Source organism: Trachypithecus francoisi, unplaced genomic scaffold (genome assembly GCF_009764315.1).
Source record: "Trachypithecus francoisi isolate TF-2019V2 unplaced genomic scaffold, Tfra_2.0 Lachesis_group0, whole genome shotgun sequence".
Lineage (NCBI taxonomy): Eukaryota > Metazoa > Chordata > Mammalia > Primates > Cercopithecidae > Trachypithecus > Trachypithecus francoisi.
The window spans coordinates 38,923,828-38,950,692 of record NW_022681453.1 but is presented as its reverse complement, the minus strand read 5'-3'; positions in this window follow the sequence as shown (position 1 = coordinate 38,950,692).

Genomic DNA, 26,865 nt, shown 5'->3' with positions numbered 1-26,865 from the left:
AGTAAAAGAATAAATAAAGGGCTAACTGATTATTTTTCTGTGGAATTTCCTTTCCTTGTTTAGTCTAAATAATACTTTAAAATTTTATTCCTCCTCTTTCTTGCTTTTTTTCCTACTGCGTAGGTCTTCTTCCTTTCAGTTTCTAGATAATCTGTATTTTATTGTGTTATGGAAGGGATGATATGTGCAAAAATAATAAAAATGAACAAAGGGGATAATTATTGGATTTGAGGTTTCAAAAACTTATTCCCTAGGTCAATAGGAAAGACACATGTGCACAACTAAAAGACTCAGGAAAATGCAAGTGAGGAAAACCAAAACTTCCCAACTCTCTGCTGAGAATAGACAAGGTTTCCCCTATTGTAAGGCTTGGGGAAAGTACATGCTGGGGAATAGGGTTAAGGGCCAGAGGTGTGATGTAGGGGCAACTCATTTAGGCGTTATTCACTCTTCACTCTTCATTTAAGCAAGCAACATCTATTACCAATGCCCCAGAATCCATTGGAAGCTAATGAAATGCCCTGAGAACCATCCAGTTGCCATTCAAGTGAAAATTATTAATGGCTTATCAGAGGAGCCATAACACTCATCCTTGTATTTAGCTATCGTACATCAGAAGGTGAAAATACAATTTTTAAAAGAGCCTGTTTACCACAAATAGAAAACATTGAAAGAGATTTATCAAGAACATATAGGACTTGAATGAAAAATATATGAAATACTATATAACTGTTAAACATATATTTTTTTTTTTTTTTTTTTTTTTTTTTTTTTGAGGCGGAGTCTCGCTCTGTCCCCCAGGCTGGAGTGCAGTGGCCGGATCTCAGCTCACTGCAAGCTCCGCCTCCCGGGTTTACGCCATTCTCCTGCCTCAGCCTCCCGAGTAGCTGGGACTACAGGCGCCCGCCACCTCGCCCGGCTAGTTTTTGTATTTTTTAGTAGAGACGGGGTTTCACTGTATTAGCCAGGAGGGTCTCGATCTCCTGACCTCATGATCCGCCCGTCTCGGCCTCCCAAAGTGCTGGGATTACAGGCTTGAGCCACCGCGCCCGGCTAAACATATATTTTCATAGATGCATATGTAGTATACAAATATCACATATGGACAGCACTTAAATCAGAGAAAGCCTAGAAGAAACAAAAATGTCCATTTAAAATTATAGGTCTAACAAAAACATAATTAAATGCATAATAGAAATCAGAGAAATTGACAAATCAATTCTGAAATTCAATAACTCTTCACATTCTGAGCTTTCTTTCCTCTCCTCTTTTTTCCAATCCTTACCCACATAAGGAAGTTACAATGAACTTTTCCATGTTCCCTGAATAAATTCTGCCCCCTTTCTTCCTGGCTAGTAGTCAGCTTTGACTCATTCCTCCAGATTTCTTTCAAATATAAGTGGATAGCCCAGTGTTAAGAGCAAAAACTCCAAGAAGCAGGCATACAACAGACAGACTGGAGTTTAGGCCTGGCTCTTTCCTTTAAATATTGTAAAAGTGGACAATTCATTAGCCTACTCCAAGACTAGTTAATCCCAACTCAAATACTGGGAAAACATCTGCTCTATCTATATCAAATAGGTAGATTAAAGAAACAAAAAGCATAGGGAAGTACTTTGGGACCTACATTGATCATATCCAATCATTACACCTGTTCTTTTATTACCAAATGCCAGGAGTTTGACCTAGGTCTCATTGCTCGCTGCACAGAAAGCCAATCACTGAGACAACTAGTATTGCCAGGGAAGAAGGCCTCTTTCCAGGTGACACTAGCCAGAGAGACAGAATACAAGCCTCAAATCTCTCTCTCCTCCAGTGAGAGCTAGGGGTTTATATATCAGGGAAGGAAAACAGGAGGGGCAAGGAAGAGGAGTTGGTCAACAGGCAGCAGGTGTATTTCATTGTGCAAATTTAAGTTTCTCGAGCTTCAGTTCTATGGACATCTGGCTTGGTGGAAAATTGGACCTATTGCACTTTCAAGCTCCATTTTGAAATGAAAAGCTGCCAGTGCCCAGACCCTGCTCACCATTACAGCTTTATGCTGTCCTAGTTCAGGCTGTCTCTGGGTGGTCTAAGATACATCATGGCCTGGGGGTAAAAGATGAACTGAGACAATGAGATTCTACTTCTCAGGAAACTGAGAATGAAACGATAGAAAGAATTTCTGTGGTGGGAGTAGAGAGAATAAAGGAAGAAAAAAAATGTAGAGAAAGTCAAATTGCATGCATGAAGGAGCACCAGAACAAAGGTTATATAGATTTCAATTTCCAGTAACAAGGCTGCAGGTGATCATTCAGACCTATCCACCTGCACAAGACAGCTGAAAATATTGAAATAAATTTAAAGATCTCTAAACACCTGGACTTGCTTGTTAGGCACTCATGAATTATCACAATGATATCTGAGTGGAAGCGGGAGCCCAGAGAGACAGTAGACACTGAGAATACAGCATAGCCAGAAGAATGTAAAGGTTGATTTTTCAAGTTTCACTGATTCCAGAAAAGTCAAAACTCTAGGCCCACTGATGTGGGAAGTCTAAGAAGGCAGCCTCCCTCCATATTACTCACTGGGATCTGGAAGAGCCTCACCTTCTAGGTCAAAGTAAATCAAAGGTAGACTTGCTCTGTCCCTCCCAAACCCAAAGGCCTATGAGAAGTTGCTTTGCTGCTGAGCAGATAAAGGGCATAATAATTATCTCTGGGAAATTATAACTACAAGTTGGCTCTTGCAGGGATATTCAAGATGAAGTAGTAACACCTAGGTGGTCAAAAAACTTCTTGCTCCTAAATCCTCAGGCTTTGAACTGTTTTTTACTGTCGTTGTCTGCTTTGAGAGTAAAATACATACAACATGAGAATTTACTATTTTAACCATTATAAAGTGATATTAAGCATATTCACAAATTTTCAAATACTGAAATTATCAATACTGAATTCCTACAATAAAGAAACTCATTAACATTTTAAAGGATTGTTAAAGTTTATGAAGTGAGCTGGATTAACAAAAATATTAAGAAAACAATAATGCAGTAGGAAAGTGGATTAGGAAATAATTGGGACATTTTAATAAAAATGAATCAAGTTTGGGACACCAAAAGCTAGATAATATTCAATACCTGAATAATCATTTGATATCTTAGATAACATATTTATTATTTTTAATTCCCTGAGAATCTATAGTGATTATTTTCAAAATATTTTTACCCCTTAATACAATGTTTTTTATATTGAGTTCCTGACCAGTTTTAACATTGTTCTTATGTGAAAACATTAGCTGCTTTATGAGATTCAGCTTCTCAAACACATTTCTGGAATGTGCTGGGATAAAAGGCAAACATTGTATGTGTATTTTATTCTGTAAACTCTAAGGTCTATGGAAGGACTTGGGAATGAAGTCAAATTCACTACCAAGGGCCTAGAAGCAGTTATGAAATAATTGAACTCTGGGAATACTGATAGCTATTCAAGATTACCTTTATTTGTAGATATAAGCATGGATGCAAAAATCAGTGAATAAAATACCACCGGTAGGCAATTAATAATAAATTGGGATATTTAAAAAATTATGGCAAATGAGGTGTTTTATTTGACTAACATTCAAGAATTCTTCCAAAATGTGATCTCTAACCTATTCCTGTTACTTACACACAAAAGGTCACAAAATTTACATAAACAAAAAATAAAAACTTTAACCCATCACTACTCTGTCTCCAAAATGCTGACTATCCAGATGATTGATGTCAGCATGGTATTCTTACGTATCCGCCTTGAATGGTAATTTAGGGATCAAAATAGATTTCAGGGAAAATAACATAATTTTTTCAGCATCGAATTAAGCAGCAATACTTTCCATGATATGATAAAAGTTTGGGCAAAACTGGGTTATATTTTACTCCTACCTACTTAAGGAAAGACATACCAGTTAGTTTATTTCATCTAATCAAAAACTTCAAAGTTTTATGTTTAAAAGTTTAGATAGCGAACACAGAAATTCAATAAAAACATTTGAAAACAGGCAGTCCTTGCTTTGTATGGCACTGTGTTAACTGAAGCCCAGGCACCATGTCCTCCTTTAAGCAAAGATTGCTTTTCTTTTCTTTTTTTCACAAATACAAGGATACGACAAGGAGCAAAATGTACTAGTCTTACTATACGGGTAAGCTATGTAACTCTTTGAGCAATTGAAAATATCCTTTGTTTTCCCAAACACCATTCTGTTTTTATAAAATAAGGAGGGAGGAATGGAATTTAATTTGCACTAAGTTACACTGATTAATAAAAAATGCTGTTTTTATCTGAGAATATTATTCTGGGGTCTATTTAATATGACTGAAAAGTCACAGATTACCATATATAACCTTATGTGAAGCTTAAAATGCTCATTCCCGTGAGCTTTATTTTATTCTGAATTCAGATAAGTACATTCTACTATGAAATGCTCTCTTTTTAAAAGGACTATACAAGCACAAACAGATGGATTAATTACATTAAAAACTGACATGTTAAGTATAAAGTTAAAGAAGCCAAACTTATGCAAATAGAAAATTTATCATTTAATACCCAATTGAATCTAAATGAATTCTTTTTTACTGTCATCAGGTTTCAAAACATTTCAGGCATGGGATAAGAGGCAATTTATCTGGCATCATAGAAATCTGAGAAAATAATTTTTCCTTCCTTTTCGATTTTGAGAAGAATCAACTCCTATTTATAGACTAATAAAAAAAAAAACTGTAGGATAGAGACTTTTATAGAGAGTAGGTCAGTGTAAGGAAAACATAGACCATTCATTTCCCCTGATCAGCATTTTCTTTTTCCAAACCTTATTGTCCTTATCTCATATTGCTGGGAAAATAGCAATTACAGAGTAACAGAAGGTTCACTTTTCTCCAGAGCACTTTCATGGGCAGAGTCACCAATTAAAAGTATTGCCAGATTTCAAATGATATCATAAAAGACAAGTAATTTTTTTCTTTCTCATTTTTACAAACCAAAAGGAAGGAACATAACTATCTATAACAAGTTGTAAATGTATTAAATTTCTCTACTTATTATCACTTGTTTTTTGCAGAACTATAGGCAGAACTACGTACCAGAATATGGACTGCAGCAGTTAAGAGCCCCGACTCTAGGGCCAGAGGTCAGCTCATCTCCTGGCTCCTTGCTCAGTATCTGTGCAACCTTGGGCAAGTTATTTAGACTCTCTGTGCCTTAGTTTTCTTGTCAGTAATATGGAGTAATAATAGTATGTATCCTATAGCATTATGAAGATTAAATGAATTAACTATGAAATGCATTCAGATGAACAAAATAAACACTTAATAAATATTGCAAAAATAAAAAGGAAAATAAAACAGAACCACAAAAATCTGGTTAATGACAAAATGATTGTAGGTGGGCAGATTTCCATTTTGAAGTAATTTTTAAGTATCTTCATGTGTATTTCCCATTCTGTTTTCTAAGCCTTCTCCAAATCGTGCTATTAAAGCAGGCTTATAGTTTACCTTACCTTCTAAACTTTCTAAGTCAGTTTTTCTCTGTCACAGCAGGAGGAGAGCACTAGGATAGGCAGGACGCACATCAGAATCGATAGGGTGCAGCATGGATTCTAAGATAGATTCTTTGAAAAGGTCCTATGGTAGTTTTAGTTCAGAGACTAGTCCTCCTACACTGACCTCAATTATTCTCTCTTCCCAGACTCAACAAAGCAGTTAGTGTATTAGAAGACAACAGTTTAGCAATAGTCAAGGAAAATGGAGCCATTGTAAAGCCAAGTCTACAACTAGAAATCTTATAAGAAATCAATTAAAATAAGACTGAGAGAATGATTTAAACACATTTGTCAATAACTATTTCACATTTTTCACATTTGCGTATACAAATCTGAAAACTCTTTCATGAACGTACCAAATGTGAAGACTTCTTTTTATTTGTAATAACAACAGTAATAACAGTGACTGCAATTTATTATATGGTAGGTGTTCTGATAAACCCTCTGCAGGGATTGTATCGTGTAATTCATATAGTTCCATGAAGCAGTAAGTATTAAGCCTAATGGCGTAGAGAGCTGAAGTTACTCATCACATGGCCAGTGTCCAGATTTGAAATAAGATTCTTCTGCCTCCAAAGCCCATGTTCTTAAGCCCTATTCTAGAGTGCCTAATTTTTAAAAATTGTTTGCTTGGCCTGATTTTCCTTGTTCGTTCCTTGAAACGATCATGGCACTCTTTCTAACCTTACTCAGATATGAGAAAATCCAGCTTCTTTAGGAGAGCTACGTCCACCTGAGAGATTTTTTTTCAGGGCACATCTCAGCACTACCTGGACCCCAAATGAGAGGACTGGGTTTATTGTTACTGTAATTTTATTCTTCAGATGTCAACCATGTCTTTGGACATAAAAGAGAATGAACTTCTGAAATAATTTCCAAGGACTTCCGATCTTTTCCACTTGCTAAAACTTTCAAGTACGAAGATGTGAATTATATGTCAAATTCTTAAATCAGATGTAAAAGCTATGAAAGACTTAAACAGCTTTCAAGATCAAGTTGTGAGGTTAGATATATTTGAAAGGGAAATGACGTGTATTCAATTTTAATGTAGAATTTAGTTATTTAAACTTAGCTGAGGTGGTTAGTCACAAGGTTTGTCTGTGGAAAACAGACAAAAATACCGAAGCCATTTTAATAGTGAGAACATACAAACTAGATGGAAAATGTAATGGAAGCATCTTTCTCCTGGTTTCCTTCCTTATTATTATATTTCAAGCAACAGCTCTACCCTGCCAAGTCATCATACTACACTGAATTTAGAACTCGTATGGGCACAAGCTTTCAACCGAAAGATTCCCTTACCATAATATTAGTAATTTCAAGCAGCTTATTTGAATCTTGGTGGAAATTTAGGGTGCCCCAACAATATATTGATTTCCCTAGAAATGTGGTTCTAATATAACTGCTTGCAAATATTACTGTCATCCTCTTTTGGGTTATATTTATTTTGGAAAAATGAAAATGATAGTTTTAGTTTAGCGAGAACAAAAGCATAAGAATTTTTAATTTAAAAGATCGTTAAATCTTGTGTAATTGCTTCAGCATTGAATTTTACACTGAGTTTTCCTTGTAAACTCATACAGTTCAAATGGATGGCTGGAGGATGACTTTCAGTTAAAGTTTTTAAAGATTAATCATATTGCCACCATTTGTCTAGTACATATGGAGAATTTATGGTAGGCAAATGAAGGAATGTTATGTGGACATGCATGCTGAAAAAAAACCCACATGCTTTATTAGAACATAGGAGGAGGGGGCACTTTTGGGAGAAAGGTAGAAATTCAGGAACTAAGAGTGGAAAACATTTGTCACTGAAGAAAAAAAGAGCTGCATAAAAGTGATATTTCTCTGAGCGTTTGCTATATAGCTCAGCCCATACAGATACTCAATACTAACAGCAAAACCAGCAATTTGCAGAGATAAACAGTAACAGGAAAGAGGGCAGCTTTGTATCCTGATGTCTCCAGGAAGTTTTATTCTGCTACAAAGTAAGGTACCTTATGAAATTGTACTAATCACCATTTTAAAAAATCATTTTCTTTTCATTAATAAAGCAAAGATTTTTATAGTAAGAAATGTAGAAATACAGAGAAGAAAGAAGAAAATAGAAACCACTTATAAACTACTTTCCTAGAAAAGCAGCATTAAGCATTTTGCACAATTTCTAAAATGTCTGTGTGCAAGTGTTTGTGTGGCTACATGTTTATATAAAGCACAAATGAAAACAGAAATGTTTACAGTATTTTGTAATCTGATTTTTGCACATATTTTGAGAACAAACTTCTCTGGGATTAATTATTTTTTTCTTTAAAGCTTAATGTCTACATTAAGCAAGCAAGGATAATTTGAATTCTGGGCTTAATTCTGGACTAACTTTGTTCTGAGACGATAAAGTGGCTGTGGATGTTGAAATAACCTAAGGGGGACGAATAAGGTGGTTTGCTCCTATAATCCCAGCATGTTGGGAGGGTGAGACAGAAGGATCTCTTGAGGCCAGGAGTTTAAGACTAGCCTGGGTAATATCCCTTAAAAAAAATTAAGAAAAGTTTACACTAACAAATTTAAAATAATGTACATAATTTTAAAAAAAGAAATCAACTTAAGAGGGAACAGAACTATGTATTGGATTTATTATTATCCACAGAAAGAAATGCTAGGCAGAGCCAGATACATATGATTCAGACACTGGATTATGACAAAATTACAGAGATGATAATGGTAAGATGTGCCACTGAATCTAAAAAGGAATATGACACATATTTCTGCATTTCTTTATCCATAAATTTATCCAACAAGCATTCTTTCCCTCAATATATGAGACATGAAAAGCACAAGAACAAGTCAGACTGTCTGGGCTTGAATCTTGAGTCCCAAATCTCAGTGTCCTTTTCTAGAAAATGGGTTTATAATAGGATGCTGTAAAACCAAATGAGAAAGAACACTTAGAACACTGCCTGATGTGATCTGTGCATCCTAAACACACGCTGTTATAGTACTGTTTTTGTTATTCTCTAGTCACTGACCAGTCTTTTCTGCTTACTTGGAACTTGGAACTCTTTAACAAATTTTTTCAAATACTAGAAGTACCTTCCTTAATGGTAGGGATTATGATATGCTTACAATTGGATCCATAACATCTGTCTGACTTACAATTGGTGCAAAAACAAAGGTGCAAAAAAAAAAAAAGAAAAAGAAAAAGAAAATATTTTCTATCCTTTCCTATCTTGTCCTCTATCCTCAGTTCATTTTATCAGCTACCTGTAAAATCCTTTGATTAAATTTTTAAAATTTAAGTTAGCCAGAGTTGATTTATATTGCTGGCAATCTAGAGCATAGCAACTGAGAAACTGACTTAGATGCCCCAAGGCCAAAATAGGTATTTTGAGAAAATAGAGGGAAATTATTTTATTAGTTTGTCAGTTCATAGGGAATATTCTCGTGTAACGACAATCTTTCCTTTAACATGTGACTTTGACAGTGGGAATGTGTATAATAAAAATGGATGTAAAGACTCAATAAATGCTGGAAATAACAACATAAATAGTGGTTAATAACAAGAAAAATATCCTAGAACAAGCTCTGTGTTGAGTTGGTTCTATAAAAGACAAAGTTAGTAAAGTCCAATGAGGGCCCTTGGTAAGTGGGCATGCTACTAGACTTAATATTAATCTGATTGAATTCTCCTGCAGTATTAGTGCATACTGACAGATGCTTAGTTTTTGAGGAAGCAAATATGAATATAGTAGTCATTAAATTAAATGTGAGTGCCTAGATTCCCTTGTTAAAGTGTAGAGATTATAAACATGAGATTTTTTAAAAACCTAGCTATCTGCTACTTATCATTTAAGATAAAAAATGTTTAAAAAAATTAAGGATGAGCAAAGGGTACCAGCCAATGCAAACAAACAACAAAATGAAAATGGGAGTAGTAATACTGGCAGCAGACATAGTGAAATTAAAGATTAAGAGTAGTAATCAAGATGAAAAGAGACATTATGAAATGGAAAGAGGGACAATTTATATTGTAAATATAACTAACACATCTGCATGTCCAACAAGTTGACAACTGATGCATACAGCAAATACTATTAGCAATGCAAAGAGAAATTGAAAATAAAACTAGAGTGAGAGTTTTTAATAGTTCTTATGAAATTAAACAGATCTACTAAATGAAAAACAAGTAAATATGTAAAATTAATCAATAAATTTGATTTATTAAATATATAGATATATTATCATCCCTCCCATATAGAATATTTATTTTTGTATGTCCATAGACTATTTATAAAATTAATCATTAATAAAGTTACTGGATTTTTTTTTTTTTTTTGAGACGGAGTCTCGCTCTGTTGCCCCGGCTGGAGTGCAGTGGCCGGATCTCAGCTCACTGCAAGCTCCGCTTCCCGGGTTTACGCCATTCTCCTGCCTCAGCCTCCTGAGTAGCTGGGACCACAGGCGCCCACCACCTCGCCCGGCTAGTTTTTTGTATTTTTTAGTAGAGACGGGGTTTCACCGTGTTAGCCAGGATGGTCTCGATCTCCTGACCTCATGATCCGCCCGCCTCGGCCTCCCAAAGTGCTGGGATTACAGGCTTGAGCCACCGCGCCCGGCCAGTTACTGGATTTTTTAAAAGCATAGTTATATTTTTCAAGTTTCTCTTTTTAAAATCATAAGCTAATACAATTAGGAATAGATAAATATAATCAAAATAATTTTATGCATTTAGAAATAAAAAATTATACTCCTAGATAATTTCTGGAAAGTTTTCAGATAAAAAAAGTGAAAATACATAAAATCCAGACAATACAGAGATGGAGACTATTTTATCCTGGTCATAGTGGTACAATGAAAGCTATAATTGGAAGACAAGTTTTGGCCTTAAAACCCTTCATTATTAAAGATGACAGATAAATAAAATTAAATTGTTAATAGTGTTTTAAATAGAAAAAAGATAAACAAAAAGAAACAAAGATAAAGCTTAAAATTAGAGAAATAGCAAATAAATGTTAAGTAAAATGGAGGCATAAATCTGAAAGCCGGCTCTTGGAAATGGCTAGTAAAATAGATATTCCCCTTGTAAGCATAGTTAGGAGCAGAATATATATTATTTATATACATTTATTTATATATAATATTTATATATATTTATTTATATATTATATATATATATATATATATATATATAAAACAGACGTGATTGAGAATGAGAAGTGGGATGAATAATCATAGACACAGGAGAAATTAAACAACTTTAAAGACACTACTGCCTGAAATCCTATTGCAGCAAATTAGAAATCCTAGAGAAAATGGATGAGTGCCTGGCAAAAATCACAGTAACGAAATTATCCCCCCGAAAAGGATAATCTGAGTACCGTGTACCTCCAAAGAAATCAGAAGGTAGTTAGAAATGCACCATGAAGTTACCAGTTCCAGATGCCTTCAAAGCTAAGTTGTATCTATCCTTTTAAGGATACCTACACTGTCACACAAATGATTCAAGCCACATACAAATAAGAAAATTCTCTCCAAGTCATTTTACATCAATACTAAAACCTGGCAAAGATAGCACAAACAAAACAATATTAACTCGTTTTTAAAGAAAAATGCAAGATTCGAAATGAAATGTTAAGAATAAAACCCAGCCGTGTATTAAAAAATAATATATCTGATGAAACAGGTAATTTAGTATCAGCAGTAAATTAAAGGAGGAAAAAAGTCTATAATCACATTTACAGACTCTGAGAGGTTTTTGATAAAATTCATTCCAAATGAAAACTCTAAATCAAATAGGAATAGAAAGAAACTACTAAAATAAAACATGATCCAATAGAAGTACTATCTGGAAACCCTTTTACCCTCAAGTTTTTGTTTTTTATTTTTTGGTTTTTTTTGAAATGGAGTTTCACTCCTGTTGCCCAGGCTGGCATGCAATAGGACGATCTTGGCTCACTGCAACCTCTGCCTCCTGGGTTCAAGCGATTCTCCTGCCTCAGCCTCCTGAGTAGCTGGGATTACAGGTGTGCACCACCATGCCCAGCTAATTATTGTATTTTTATGACACTTTTTGTGTATTTCCCCACTCCTTTATCCTTTCCATGAACAAATATATATTGTGTGTCTATTATATATCAGGCACTGTGCTGGGCCACATTTCAAAATAAAGACGTAGTCTAAAAAAATATATATATATATATATGAAAAATAAAAAAAGTAGTAAGTGAAAACAAAAGTGACAACACTCCAGGAGCAAGTTAAAAAATACCAAACTGAAGAAAGCTTTCCTATTCTGAATCCAAAGAGAACTGGAATTCAACTTTAAGTCTATTACAGGTTGAAACATTTTTTACAAATCGGGTCATTGGTCTGTTAACAATTAGATGATACAACATAAGCCAAAAACAACTGCAACAGCATATGCCGAAGGGAGAAGTATGCATCTCTATGGCATTTTCATGTTGCCTGTGCTTCCCTGGTGTTTTTACAAAGTTTGCATTTAATTAGAGCGTCCTGAAGTGACTGCAGGCAGGTGAAGCCGCTATTATGCTGCAGGGAGAGCTGACAGACAGCTTCAGGAGCGTTTAGTTAACAAATCATTACTTAGTGTTTGTAAGACTTCTACCTGAACCCAAACAGAACGTGTAACTGTCTTGGAAGAACAAAGCCATCAATTGTAAAACAAACCTTGGTAAAGGCAGCTAGGATCAGCAGGGAGGGGAAATAAAGTAATTTATTCAAATTGTATATTTGAAGAGCAAGAATGGTTCTTTTTTTCCTAAAAGTAACATAAATTTGAAATCTTTTTTTTTTAAACCAAGAAAATATGAACAATGATTTCCTTGCTTTTGTTTAAGGAAAAGTTATGTGTTTGTTATTTAAGTAGAAGAAAAAAGTAAAAATGAAATGGAAAAGAATATTAAGAAATTGTTTACCTAAGAAATGACCATGTGTCCACTTTCTAACTTTCGTGTAGAGCATACTGCACTATTGGGTTTAGGTTTGTCATTAAAAAGAGAAAGGCAAAGTTTTAACACAATCCTGTATTGTGATTTTATAACTTCTGCAGTCTTCAGAACGCTTTATCTTAATCTCCAGATCACCAAGACCATAAACAGGCAGGGGAGAGAATGGCAGGGCTGAGCCAAAGGCAGAACAGAAAAAATATAGGTCAAAGCAGCAGAGTTAACTATTATTTTTCAAAGACCATGGGAAGCACTGAAATTCTGATACCTCATTCTTGTGACAAAAATTGTAATGAGAACAGGAAATGGTACCACATGAATCCATTGTCCTGACAATGATTTAATGAGAATGGGAAATGGTGAGAGCATAACTAATTCGCATTATGATCCTAAAGTTGTCATCTTGTGGTTCTGGTCAGATGCCGTGGAATGAAGGATGTCGACATCAGCTGAGAGAGTGCAAAGAAAAGCATGAAGACGGTGACATTGTGTGGCCTGAAAGTAATGGCTGAACGTGTTAGCCACGGAGGGGAAGGGTTCGGGAGGGGGGGATACAAATCTCGGAGTTTGTCTGCTGAATGACAAAATAGGAATACATTTAAAGATGGCATGGATTCCAACTAGATGGAAAAGACCAGAAGATAAGGCAAAGGCTGTGATGGAAAACTTGAGACGGAGTAATCCAGAGGTCAAATGAAGAGTGCACAAACAGGTGAAATTTGGCCAATGTGGAGATTTTGTGTTTTATCTCTTCTTGGAGGTTTTCAAGTTTGCTGAGCAGCAATTAATTTAGTGATTCTAACACTCAATTTCTTTTCCTTCCTGAGTAACGTTTTGTCTCCAATCCTGTAATTCAAATAATATATTTTGTAAGTGAAGCTAACAAAGATGTTCCATTCCAGGCTACAAAAGCTCTGAAATGAAGAGTTCAATGGGAGAAAGAACATCATTCCACTCAATTCTGTTGGTGGAAACCAGCAGGTGAAATTTCAAGGTAATTTAGAATTTAAAGCCCACAGATGGTAGATAGTAATTTATTTCAGGTTAAATAAGTTTTGACCTATTTCTCTAAGTAGCAACTTGGGTTCTAGACTGCTTTGAGTACTGAATTATTTCCCAAGCTTCTAGACTTCAAAAAATGTGCTAAAACAATGCTAATTGTCTGCTTACATTTCAGGAAACACCTTATCATACATGGAAATAGTAAAAGTCAAGAAATCAGCAGAAAAATTGAGAAATAAACTTTTTAAATTGTGCACTTTCAAGTCCAATTTATGCACCAAAGTGCTGGCTAGTCATTTAAAGTGGTTGCTTTAAAAATCCCTCTGTAAGGTTGGCACAACATCTAACATACTTCTGACAGATGAATCCTTCTCAGGATAGAGAAAATAAAGGCCTGATGGAAATCAAAGAATACAAATCTTTTGGAAGAGAAATTATATTTTACCAATTTCAATACCAAAGCTGCATAGAAATCACATTCCATATTCACTCTATAAGAACAATAATAGTCATAATAATGATACAATACTGTAGTTTTTGCATTCAGTTTGCTCTTAGTATCTTTTATTTAAATGTAATGATAAACAGAATATTTCTGAAGTTGAGAAGCAACTTTAATAAAAATGAAAAGCACTGTGATTCTCTCACCACTAGTCAAAAGCCTTTCAGACAAAGATAAATGACTCTAAGCCATCAGAAAAAAATTACTTCAAACTTATGTGTGCCTAAGCCCCCTACTTTGCATTTTGATTCATATTTAAAATATTGATTCCATCAAATGGAGGCACAGTTAGTGTCAGCAGGAAGATGATGGAGAAAATGAAGTCAAAGGGGAACAATGTAAACAGTGGATTTATTTATTTACCCTTAGGTGAAGGTGCCATATTTCACTTATATTGAACATTTATTCAATTTATTTTATTAATTTAATCTTCCTAAAGTACTACTTCACACTCTGATGCAATTTCAGATCAAACAGATCACTGTGTACTTGTTGAATTCATGGTTAATGATACATGAATTTATAATCTAGAATGATTCATAATTGAGTGAGCTACCTTATTTTACTCCCTTATTATAGGAGAGGTTCACTATGAAAGATGATAATGGTCAAAGAAGAAATGTGAAAGATATTCTCAAAAGTTAAAGCATACTATACTGTAATAATGTCTAGTGAAAATGAAATATTTAATGTCCATATTTAGGCTCTCACCCATTTATTATGTGGCCATGTAAGGGGTGTCAAATGCTGATGGGAATTTCTATTTGACCTGGCAAAAATGAAGTAAGCAACATACAGTATTTCATCCATTATGTCCATTTTCACAATGAAGGATTGGTTCCATAATAGTTTTTATTCAATCCAATGTCAAGGTCTTAAAAACAAATTTTGAAAGCACTTAAGAGGTTCTTTTAACAGCTGTATTTAGTAACAAATGACAGATATCTATTAATGCAAGTACATCTTATATAAAATATTTTAATATGGATTTTATGTGATAGTATGTGCTTATTAACATCAGGTGTAAATTGACACATCACAGTAGCTCTTTTAGATGAAAGATCCATTTAGTCCCATCTTCAAATTATGGATTGATACAATATTCTATGCTATAATGGTTCCAAACGCATTGTTAGTGTGATGTATTATTCATATTTTCAGGTACCATTGTTTCAGTTCATAATAGAGTGCCTCGCAATTGTGAGTGAAGTTTATAATGAACTAAGGAAAACTACCTATCATATGTTAATAGATTACCAAGTTGGCACTGAGTATATCTAGGAACTATGTCCACAATAGTACTGGACACTATGCTCAAATTTGAGGACATAAAAATCCTTCTATCCTAAATGATCAACTCCCATCACATGAGTACAGTATGTTTGAAATGATATTTACAAAGGTGTATATGATCATCTGGTACTGTGCTTATTGTAGTGATTCAATTTGTATATCATTGCTTTATAAATTAACATGTCTAATTGAATTTAAGTTAGATGTAGTTTAAATATGAGCCAATAATATTTCCTTTAGGGATAAAGCAAATTATACTATATATGTAGAGTGTGAACATGGTAAAACTTGCTTCCCAAACTATACGTGCACAAAAATCACCCAGGGATCTTGTTCAAATGCAGATTTTGGTTAAACAAATCTGTGGGAGGGCCTGAGATTCTGTATTTCCAGCAAGTTCATTCCTTAGGTGATGCCAGTGCTGCTGGGTAACGGGTTAGTAAGCTTACAGAGGATCATTGTGGAATTGGAGTAACTACGTGCTGGTTCAGGTTTTGTCACCCTGTGCCTTGGTTTTCTAATACTAACCACTTCTTGAGAATGTTATACTGAGGGAATTAAATGACAAATGTATGTAATGGGCTGTTTAGATTCCTGTTGCTGCATAACAAACTACTTTATCTTTTTGTTACCACTTTTGGGGATTAACTACTTTGTTTATTACCTTGTGCTTAATACCCAATAAATATTTGTGTAAAACAGATTCTTGAATGAGCTCTATTCTCTAATAGAGTGAGACCAATGATAGGTAATTATCAAGACCTCATAAGACAGCAGATCTATTCTTATAAAGTTTTTCCTATTTTCTTTGATATTTGCTATCTTATAAGATATATTGCTTCTGGTTCTGTGTGTCAGAACTGAGCAAAAAATAGATCTAATCTCTTTCTGGATGTCAGTATCGCTAACATTTCATGACATATGATTATTTTATTTTTCTTTATAAATTTTATTAAACACTTTTTGGGAATGAAACACTTTCCCTTGGTTCAAAAACCTAAAAGAATCAGAAGGGTATACTAACAGATGCTGTTGGTGCACTACCTGGCCTGTATGTCCCAGGTTTACCTCCTCCAGGCCCATGGCTAAGAGCGTCTGCCCCAGGGCTCCCCACCAGTAAGCAATCCTCACTCAATGAGAGTTTCCTCATTTACTGCTGGAGTAGCTCTGATGTGAACTTTACATTGTCTGCTGAAGGTTGCCAGTGGGATGCAGCTCCGTAGCAGTAACCTGGTTAATAATACATCACTTACTGCTTCTTTCCCTTCCCTGCTTCCTGGGATCATCTCCTAAAGAAACTGCTTGTACAAAAATCCTCATCTCAGGGTCAGCTTCTGAGGGAACCAAATCAACTCAGGTATGAAGTAAAATGTCTGCCGCCAATCCTTGTCTTCTTCCTCCCTTTGTCTAGCTCTCACTCCCAATGGGTAAATTATGTTCTTAGTTTCTTCCTAAGGTCTGCTTTTATGAATCTCCAAGCAAATATAGATACTTATTCCTTTCTTTGTTTTATAAAAGCAAACGATACTCACACCATTCTACACCTTGCTTTCTTCACTTAACATACCTTGAAAATCTTTCAATATCAGTATACAGAGAGCCTGCTCATTCCTCTCCATGGTGTAGTATTCACTGTATGTAACTGGCCAGTTGATCCAAATCTCTTTGCCATTTCTTCCCCAGCCTAATCATCCATTATTTCATTCAATCACTTATTGAATGACACAATTTAGTCATTGTAGTTAACTTTGCTAGCCACATACCAATTAATTGATATCCTTCTCAAAATATTATAGCTCATATAAACAATTTTCTTAAAGCATAATTGTTTCTAGTACAATAGGAGTGGAATGCTGCTCCACTTGCCTGGGACAAAAATAAAGTCTAAGTTAACTTTCTCTCACTGTTATGTCATAGGGTGACACTGAATTCGAAAATGAGTAAAACTCTGATGCTTTTCACATGGAATTCTTCATCCAGCATTTATGTAACTGATTTTTTAAAACCTAAGTCTGGAACTTTACTTTTTTATGTCTGTTTATGCTACCTTGTTAGTTTTAGCTCATTTTCCTATTCCATATTGGTAACATAATGATTTGATTTTATTAAATATTGAATATGTGCAGGGCCTTGCAATATGCTATATTTATCATCATGTAATTAATTACATCCTTATGATTTCATTATTATCCCATTTACAGGTGTGGAAACTAATGGAGAGAAGGTAATTCACTTGCCAGGATAAAGTAGCCAGCAAGTGCTAAAGCCCACAACTGGCATGTCCTAGTCTTTATCCGACTGTCCACAGAACCAGCTGTCCTTTCCAGCTTTCTGTCAACTGTATATAACAACTGTCTTTAAGTTGTTGGTAAAATTACAAATTACATGACTAGCGATGTGGCTATGAATGGATTCCTATAGAGAATACTCTCCTGTTTAGCATTAATCAATAATCAATATGTTTTAGGTATTGTCATTCAAAAGTTAAAATGCTTTTATGGGTGCTATGATATCCTTTTTACTCTTGCCCACAAAAATGTCATGGCTGTCAAGAGATTTAAAAACAGTTACATAAAAATAACAAAATCCAAAACTCTTCATTAGCTCTTCCTCCTGTACCAGCTAAAGAAATGGGATTCGATTGTCATGACTTATTATAACCTATACCATGGAAAATACGTCTCTGTTCAAGACTAACATTTTATCATTTAAATAGTGAGTTTTTCGATTTTTCTAGGAATCAATTAAACTTCATTAGGTCGTGTCTACTAGATTCTGAATTTTTCTGCATTTTGGAAAATTATAACAGTATTTATGCATTTTTATTAACACTTTTCCAGCACTTCTCCCATTCTCCAGATTTGCTTCTACATGACTGAAATAGGATCTAGTGTTATAACCACAAGTGGTACTCTGCACCATATCCACCCAAGCTTTGTGACAACATCCATTGTATTCACTACATGCCCTGGGCTTCATGCTTGCTTCTTCTGTCTTAGTTTGAAGACCATTCCTGATAGAGGCAGAGGAGAGCTGGCATTCAGTAGTTTCAGTAGTTCCTGTCTCACTGTCATTAGTTAATAGAACAGCGTCAGCCTCATCTCTCTTCCTAGTGGTTCCTCTCCCTCTAAACATTTCTTTGTAAAAGTATTTTTAGAACATTTTGAAACAGATCATTTTAAACTTTGACCTTTCATATATTATTCTTACATCTCATGTCATCATGTGTTCACGTTCTTTTTTCTTTTCTTACTTACTAACTCATTGCAGGTCATTCTGTATACATTCATTACTTCTATTTGAATCTTACAAGAATTTAATTTACAGGAGCTTTCCAATCCTTGAGACCCTTCTTTTTTGCAATCAACTGGCTACAGAATTTTATGAATAATTTCCAGTCAACCTCTTAAACTTTACTGTGGTTTAGGTTTACAGTTTTAAAGTGTTGCCTTCGAGTTTTGTGAAAATAATGTACAACTGCTACAGGATGGAAAGCAAGAAAATGTCTTGCAAATAGTATCCTCTCTCCTTTAATTTGGTATTTATATCAAAGCTAAACACATGCATAATGTTAATATCTAATATTGTATAATCTAATTTTATGAAAACTTGAATGATCTAAATTTAAAATAGTACAATGTAAAAGTTTTAATGAAGTCCATCTGAAATAATGTAAATTCTCCCAAATTTTAAAATTTCATCAGAGACTGCAGTTTAAAGCGGTTAGATCCAGTACATTGTAAATTGTGTTTATGATACTCTCATAATGGAGTATCCACTCATTTACTGCTACCATTTAAAACTCAGTGGGGTTTATACACACCTTTGGTGATTATTGTACCAGATTTTAATGTCGTGATTTTTTTACTATTATTTTAAAAATTTTATAATGTTACAATTCATGTATTTCAATTATCCTCATATCTTTATATATTTTTTATAATTTCAAAAGTCTCTGAAGCATTTATCTTCTCACCTTTTCCACTGATTAGATGGAGACTCCATGATGCTGGAGACTACCCCCCACCCTCCCTCTCTGCAGCCCTGAATCCTTTGCCCTCCTCTCTATTTGCCCTCTAGGCCAGCAAGCAGCTTCACATCTGTTTGTTCTATATGATGGCACTGTCTTAGAATGGCATTTGAATAACTTTTCTTATGGCCAACAATGTTTTAAAACCATCTACCTGGATACCATGACTAACTAAACTTGTATTCCAAGACAAGCTTAAACTACAGTGAGACATGGCTGGAATATGCAGTTTGACAAGGGAGTTAAACGAATGTGCTCCATCTAGTCACTCCCCAGTCCCTGATATGGTTTGCTTCTGTGTCCTTACCCAAAGCTCATGTTCAGTTGTAATTCCCAATGTTGGAGGTGGGGCCTGGTGGGAGGTGATTGGGTCATGAGGGTGGATCCTTAATGAATAGTTTAGCATCATCCCTTTGCTGCCATTCTTGTGATAGAGTTCACAAGAGATCAGGTTGTTTAAAAGTGTGGAATCTCCCTACTCCTTCTCTTCCTCCAACTGGTGTGATGTAATGTGATGTGTATGCTTCTCCTTCACCTTCTGCCATGATTTTAAGTTTCCTGAGACCTCCCCAAAAGTAGAAGCTGCTATGCTTCCTGTACAGCCTGCAGAACCATGAGCCAATTAAGCCTCTTTTCTTTATAAATTATCCAGTCTTAGGTTTTTATTTATAGCAGTGTGAGCATGGACTAATACAGTCCCCTTAAAAAGCCAAAGAAGATAAACATGAAGACAAAGCTACCCAAAGCCCAAGTAGAATTTCCTGTAACTCTATCTTTGATAGGGGTGAGTTGCTAAACAATTTCTTACATGGTCTAATAATCTGATGGAAGAACAAAGTTGCAACCAATAGCATCTTACATCAGAAACAGGAGCTATGCTGATCAGATAAATAAGAATCCATCTCTTAACTATTTTTTTGAGTTATCTACAATCAGAATTCTTCCACCTTCAGTGGATTCTCTCTATAAACTCATTATAAGGCCACAGAAAACAAATTAGATCTACAAATATAAACGAACAGCTATGTAGTTTTGTGGGAGGTTCCTCCACATTACTTACTATCAGTCAGGGAGATCAATTAATCAGAAAACAAAAAAGTAAAAAAAGGATTTAAATAACACTTCGTGATATTGAGTTAAAAACTACGTACCAAAGATCATATGCTACATAAATCCACCCTTTTTTTCAAGCATTAATAAACTGTGTTCCAAAAGTGTATAAAATACATTGGAAAATAATGTTAAATACATTTTCCAAGCTATAAGTGATATAGAACACAGTCTCTGATCATGATGAATGAGGTAAAATTAATATTAAAAATTAATGAAAATTGGCTGGGTGCAGTGGCTCACGCCTGTAATCCTAGCACATTGGGAGACTGAGGCAGGCAGATCACAAGGTCAGGAGATGGAGACCATCCTGGGTAACACAGTGAAACCCCGTCCCTACTAAAAACACAAAAAATTAGCTGGGTGTGGTGGCACGTGCCTGTAGTCCCAGCTACTTGGGAGGCTGAGGCAGAAGAATTGCTTGAACCAGGGAGGCAGAGGTTGCAATGAGCTAAGATTACACCTCTGCACTCCACCCTGGGCAACAGAGTGAGACTCCATCTCAAAAAATAAAAATAAAAAAAATTAATTAATGAAATTAATGAATATTATAAAAAATGGATATTAAAGAGCAATTCTCCCCAGATATTAATCTAAAATCAAACAGCTAATTATAAACTATTTTTGAAGATAATAAAAATGAAATTGTTATTTACAGCATTTTGTGAGATCTCAGCAAATATAGACTGATGAACAAATTGAACACGTGGAAATTTTATTATATATAAGAAAAAGCAAAAATTCAACTCAAGAAGTCAGCAAAAGAGAAGAAAGAAATTCCTGGAAAAGCAAAAACTGGACAATAACAAATAGAAGTGTTAATTAATAAAATAGGAAACCAGAAAAATAAAAAACTAAAATAAATCCAGGATTTTTAAAAAGCAAATATATAGTAAAATATAGAAAATATATGAAAGGCAAATTCATAAAGGAAAAAGATTAACATAAAGAATGAAAATGGATAAGATTTATTAGGTACACAGATTACTTATGTACAGAGATTTATTTTTAATATGAGAGATTACAGGGTAAACTTCCATGCTAATATTATATCATCTTGACAAAATATCTCCTTTAAGGAGTTTAAAAATGACCAAAGAGTTGAGATGTAAAAAATTGAACACACCAATAAGCATATAAATTATAAAAATATAAACATTTTGAAAGAATTACTGCCCACTGTAACTCCAATACCAATTTATGGGTTTTTATTTTTTTCTTTCTTTCTTTACTGGGAAGAGAAGGTTTTGTAGACATCTTTTTGTTATTATAATTGTTGTCATCCACACTCTTAAGGAAAAGATAAATTCTGAACTATATAGACTATTAAAAAACTTTAAAAATTGTGGTTACACAACCTTACTAAAAGTGACATAGAAAGAACAACAACCGAAAAGTTATTGTATACTAGTATCGCTTATGAATATAGAAAGACAAAATTCTAGATTAAACGATAAAAAAATTACTTCCAAAATATAATAGAAGACAAATCTACCCTAGCCAAGTTGTTTTTATTTTAGGAAAAGAGAGATTAATATTATTTAATTGATTAATACGTGTTTGTGATAGGTCAATGGGGAAAGAAATGCATGGTCATCTCAATGGGTGCTCAAAATATTTTGATAGCCCCACACATAAATCACTGATAAAAAGTAGTCTTAGCAAACTGTGAAGTAGAAGTTTAATTTATTAACATACTGGTCAATCTCAAACCAACATCCAATATAATTCTCAATATTGACACATAGAAACATATCAATTCATATTAGATTCAAAAGAAAAAGATCCACTTACCATTCTTATTTAGCATTATCTGGATTCTCCAACCAGTATAAGAACAGAAGTTAAAATAAATGAAGTAACCACTAGAAAATAAGAGAAACAGTAAAATTTTGCAGAAGATAGAGTCAACTAAAAACTATTTGAAGTAACATATGAGCAAAGCAAAGTGGTCAACCACACAGTAAACAAACAAGCAAAAAAAGCATTCTGATAGATTAGCAAAAACCACCTAGAAAATATGAAGGCCAGACATAGTGACATCAACACACATAAAATTCTCACAAACTGAATCCTCATACATTATAGCAGAATAAATTCCGTAATTCCAGGTGTGTTGAGTTAAATTTTTAAAAAATGAACACACAACAATGCAGACGAAACAGAGGTGAACATTTCAATAATTTTAACATATTGAAGACATTTTAAATATAAAAGTATTTGAAAAATAACACAAATATACTTCTTTTCAAGTAGAAACAGACTAGTATTTGGTTAATGTAAAACATTTAAAAAATCAATCTGTGGGAGGAAAAAAAGCACAAGCACCATTAAAGTGCAAAATGACATGTTGGGAACAAAACTTGCAACATATGTGGATAGAAGGTTAATCTTCTTTATGTATGAAAGACTTACAAATTAGCAAAAAAAAAAAAAAAAGAAAAGAAAAACAAACAAACTCTAGTAGAAATCTCCAGTAGGAAAACAAGCAAAGAAGAAGAAAAAATGTTTCACAGATGAAGAAATAAAAGTTATTAACATTTATATGAGAATGTACAATATCCTAGAATTCTAATTAAACAATTATATTCCAACTTAATATCCTGATATACTTGAGTAGGGTACAGGGGCAAGGCTAGATAATTGTTACCTATTAGTTGAAAACATAAATGAGTTGAGGAAATAATAGCAGAATTGTGGAGAATATGACAGAACTGAAAATAATTTTAAAGTATGTATCACGGGTCTCATTTTTCTACTATAGTATTAGTACGGAAAAAAATGTATAATTAAAATTAAATTTAAAAATACCACAAGCACTTTGGGAGGCCAAGTCGGGCAGATTGCTTGAACCCAGGAGTTTGAGACCAGCCTGGGCAACATGGTGAAACCCCATCTCTACCAAAAATATACAAAGATTAGCTAGGCATGGTGGCATGTGCCTGTAGTCCATCTACCTGAGAGGCTAAGGTGGGAGGATTGCTTGAGCCCAGGAGGTGGAGGTGGGAGTGATCTGTGATCCCACTTCCACACTCTAATCTGGGTAACAGAGCGAGACCTTGTCTCAAGAAAAACAAACAAACAAACATGCCATAAGAGTCAATTCTTATTTTATTATCTGCATGTGTTCTTGTCTCTTTCACCCATTATTTTTCATAGTGTACTCATGTCACTAATAATTGAAGATATGTAAATTATGACAATTATGAGATACAGTTTACACCTAAAAATAAAACAACATTGAAATATTGATATTTCTGGTTAAGGGGTGAAGGTGAAGTGAGAAAAGTACTTGCATAGACTATTGGCAGATGTGTTAATTTGTATAATTCTTAAAATATATTTGGACATGTTTATGAAAAATGTTGATATTCTTTTAACCTGCAGTTCCACTTCTAGGAATCTTATTCTCAAGAAATAATCAGAGATGTGGACAAAGATCTATGTATGAAGTTGCTCTAGTAAGTGGAATTTATAATAATAAAATATTAAAACCAACCTGAGATTCCATGTAGGCACACCATGGAATGTTTAAGCACACCATGGAACATCTGTATGGTGGAATAATACAGAGCCATCAAAAATTTTTTCCAAAGAATATTTATTAACATGATGTTTCTTAACATCATGTATAAATTAAAAGTAGTTATATAATGATATTATTGTGGGGGATCTGGTGTTGTTACAAGCACAAATAGATGCATATTAATGAAGAAAATATCCTGTGATGGGTGCACCAAAATCTCACAAATCACAAACTAAAGTACTTACTCATATCACCAAATACCACCTATTCCCCAAAAATTTATGGAAATAAAAAATTTTTAAAATAAAAATTGGCCGGGTGCAGCGGCTCACTCCTATAATCCCAGCACTTTGGGAGGACAAGGCAGGCGGATCATGAGGTCAGGAGATCGATACCACCCTGACCAATGAAATCCCGTCTCTGCTAAAAATACAAAAATTAGCTGGGCGTGGTGGCGGGCACCTGTAATCCCAGCTCTTCATGTGACTGAGGCCGGAGAATCGCTTGAACCCTGGAGGTGGAGGTGGCAGTGAGCCAAGATCACGCCACTGCACTCCAGCCTGGGCGACAGAGCGAGACTGTCTCAAACAAAACAAAAGGAAATAATAATAATAATATATATATATTTTTTTTTTAACAGGAAACACCCTAGAACTATTCTTAGGGCATCATTGAGGGGGTGTGATTAGTTGACTTCTTTTCCCTTTATTTTCTAATCTAAAATTGGAAGGAAAGGAAATTTGTAAAAGATCGTCATTCTTCTGTACACATTTTCCCCTGTAGTCTTCTTTCCTATCAACCAAATTTTGTTCTGCTTTCATTTACTGGTCTGAATTAAATCTAGAGAATCAGTTGAGTGTCAATATAGTATAAGCTCACATTTGGCTCCTCCACTTGCTTGCTTTGTGATCTGGGGTAAATTTGCCATCCAGTCTAAGCCTCAGTTTTTGCATTTGAAAAGAGAGTAGAGTTAGAAGTACTAAGATGTCAGTAACATTAAGTGCGATGATTTATGTAAAGTGCTGAGCACAATACCTCCACATGGTACAGCAGGTCCTTGAATAATGTCATTTCTTTTTTTTTTGAGACGGAGTCTCGCTCTGTAGCCCAGGCTGGAGTGCGGTGGCCAGATCTCGGCTCACTGCAAGCTCCGCCTCCCGGGTTCACGCCATTCTCCTGCCTCAGCCGCCCGAATAGCTGGGACTACAGACGCCTGCCCCCTCGCCCGGCTAATTTTTTATTGTATTTTTTAGTAGAGACGGGGTTTCACCATGTTAGCCAGGATGGTCTGGATCTCCTGACCTCGTGATCCGCCCGCCTCGGCCTCCCAAAGTGCTGGGATTACAGGCTTGAGCCACCGCGCCGGGCCGAATAATGTCATTTCATTCAACATTATTTATTTATAATGATGATGAGAAAAAAAATAGATTGCCAGTGGGGCCAATGTTTGGAGTCTGCATGTTCTCCCTGTGTTTGTGTGGGTTTTTTCTGGATGCTCTGGTTTCCTCCCACATCTCAGAGATGTTCACATCAGGTGAATTGGCATGTCTATATGGTCTCCATATGAGTGGGCACGAGTGTGTGTGAGTGCACCTTGCGGCTGGATGGTGTCCTGCCCAGGGCGGGTGCCCACTCTGCACCCTGATCTGTGGGGATAGGCTCGGACCACCCAGACCCTCGATTGGCATAAGCGGGTAAATAATTATCTTACTTGTCTTTATTAATCTTTCTTCAGTGTATGTAAAGATGTTTAATATGAAAAACGTTCTGGTTCTTTATTTAGAAGTTTAGTGATGCTTTTGTGACTGGAAATATGCTGAAGGAGTGTAACTCTTGTTTATATCAATTAGTCTGAGGGAAAGTTGGTTCTCTTATCATCATATTGCTTCTAATTGCAGTCTCTAAGAACTTATCAGTGTTAAGTGAGGACTTACTGTATGTTCTTGCTAAATTTAGCTGTTTTTAATATACTGTTATTTTGTATATATCCCAGCAATATCTCCAATGCATTCTGTGGAACACCATTCTAACAGGCCATTTATTAGATATTTTTAAAAGGGCTAAATACAGTTAAATAACCAGAAATTACTACATACTCTACATTACTTCTTGATGATTCACAATGCACATTAGTATATTAAAAGATCTAGCTAGTCTAATAGCAAAATATATATATATATATATTATTGTATTTTAAAAGCTTGAATTTACCAAACTTATTTCTGTATAGAACAATTACCATTTCACTGAACATTGGATGCTGTCCTGTGGAACATTATCTGGAACAACTATGGCTCTAAGACAGGGGCATTAGAATGAACCTTTTTTTGTAAAGATCTAGGTATTAAATATTTAAGGCTCTGTGGGCCAAGAGGCAAATTTGAGCAACTGTTCTCACCAAAAGTTGAATAGTCATTTTTACCATTTAAACTTAAAATAAAAATAGTGGGCCAGATTTGACCTGCCAGCCATAGTTTGCCTACCTCTGTTGCAGGAGATGGCATTGTTGAGAGGCATATGAAAATTTTAACAGGTGCTGACCACTAATGAGAAAAATTAAAGTGTGCAGAAGATGAGAGAGCTTTCTCTTCTGCCAATGCTGTTACAGTCCCTTTCCTAGCCCAATCCTGAATATATATAACCAATAGTTTATTACCTCCTTGCCACTGACATACCTGGCACCATTTCCCATGGGCCTTTTTGAATAAGGTTACAGGATCCTTTTCAATCCATTTTTTTTTTTCCTGGGCAACCACAAAAGAATCAAGCAGAATTAACAGAAGACATAAAACCCATTTGCCATTCCTAATCTTCTATACTCTTCTTAAAGTGTATTATCTAGAATGTGACCATGCTGTCACAGAATAGAGAGAGGAGTCATTACCTTACTTGA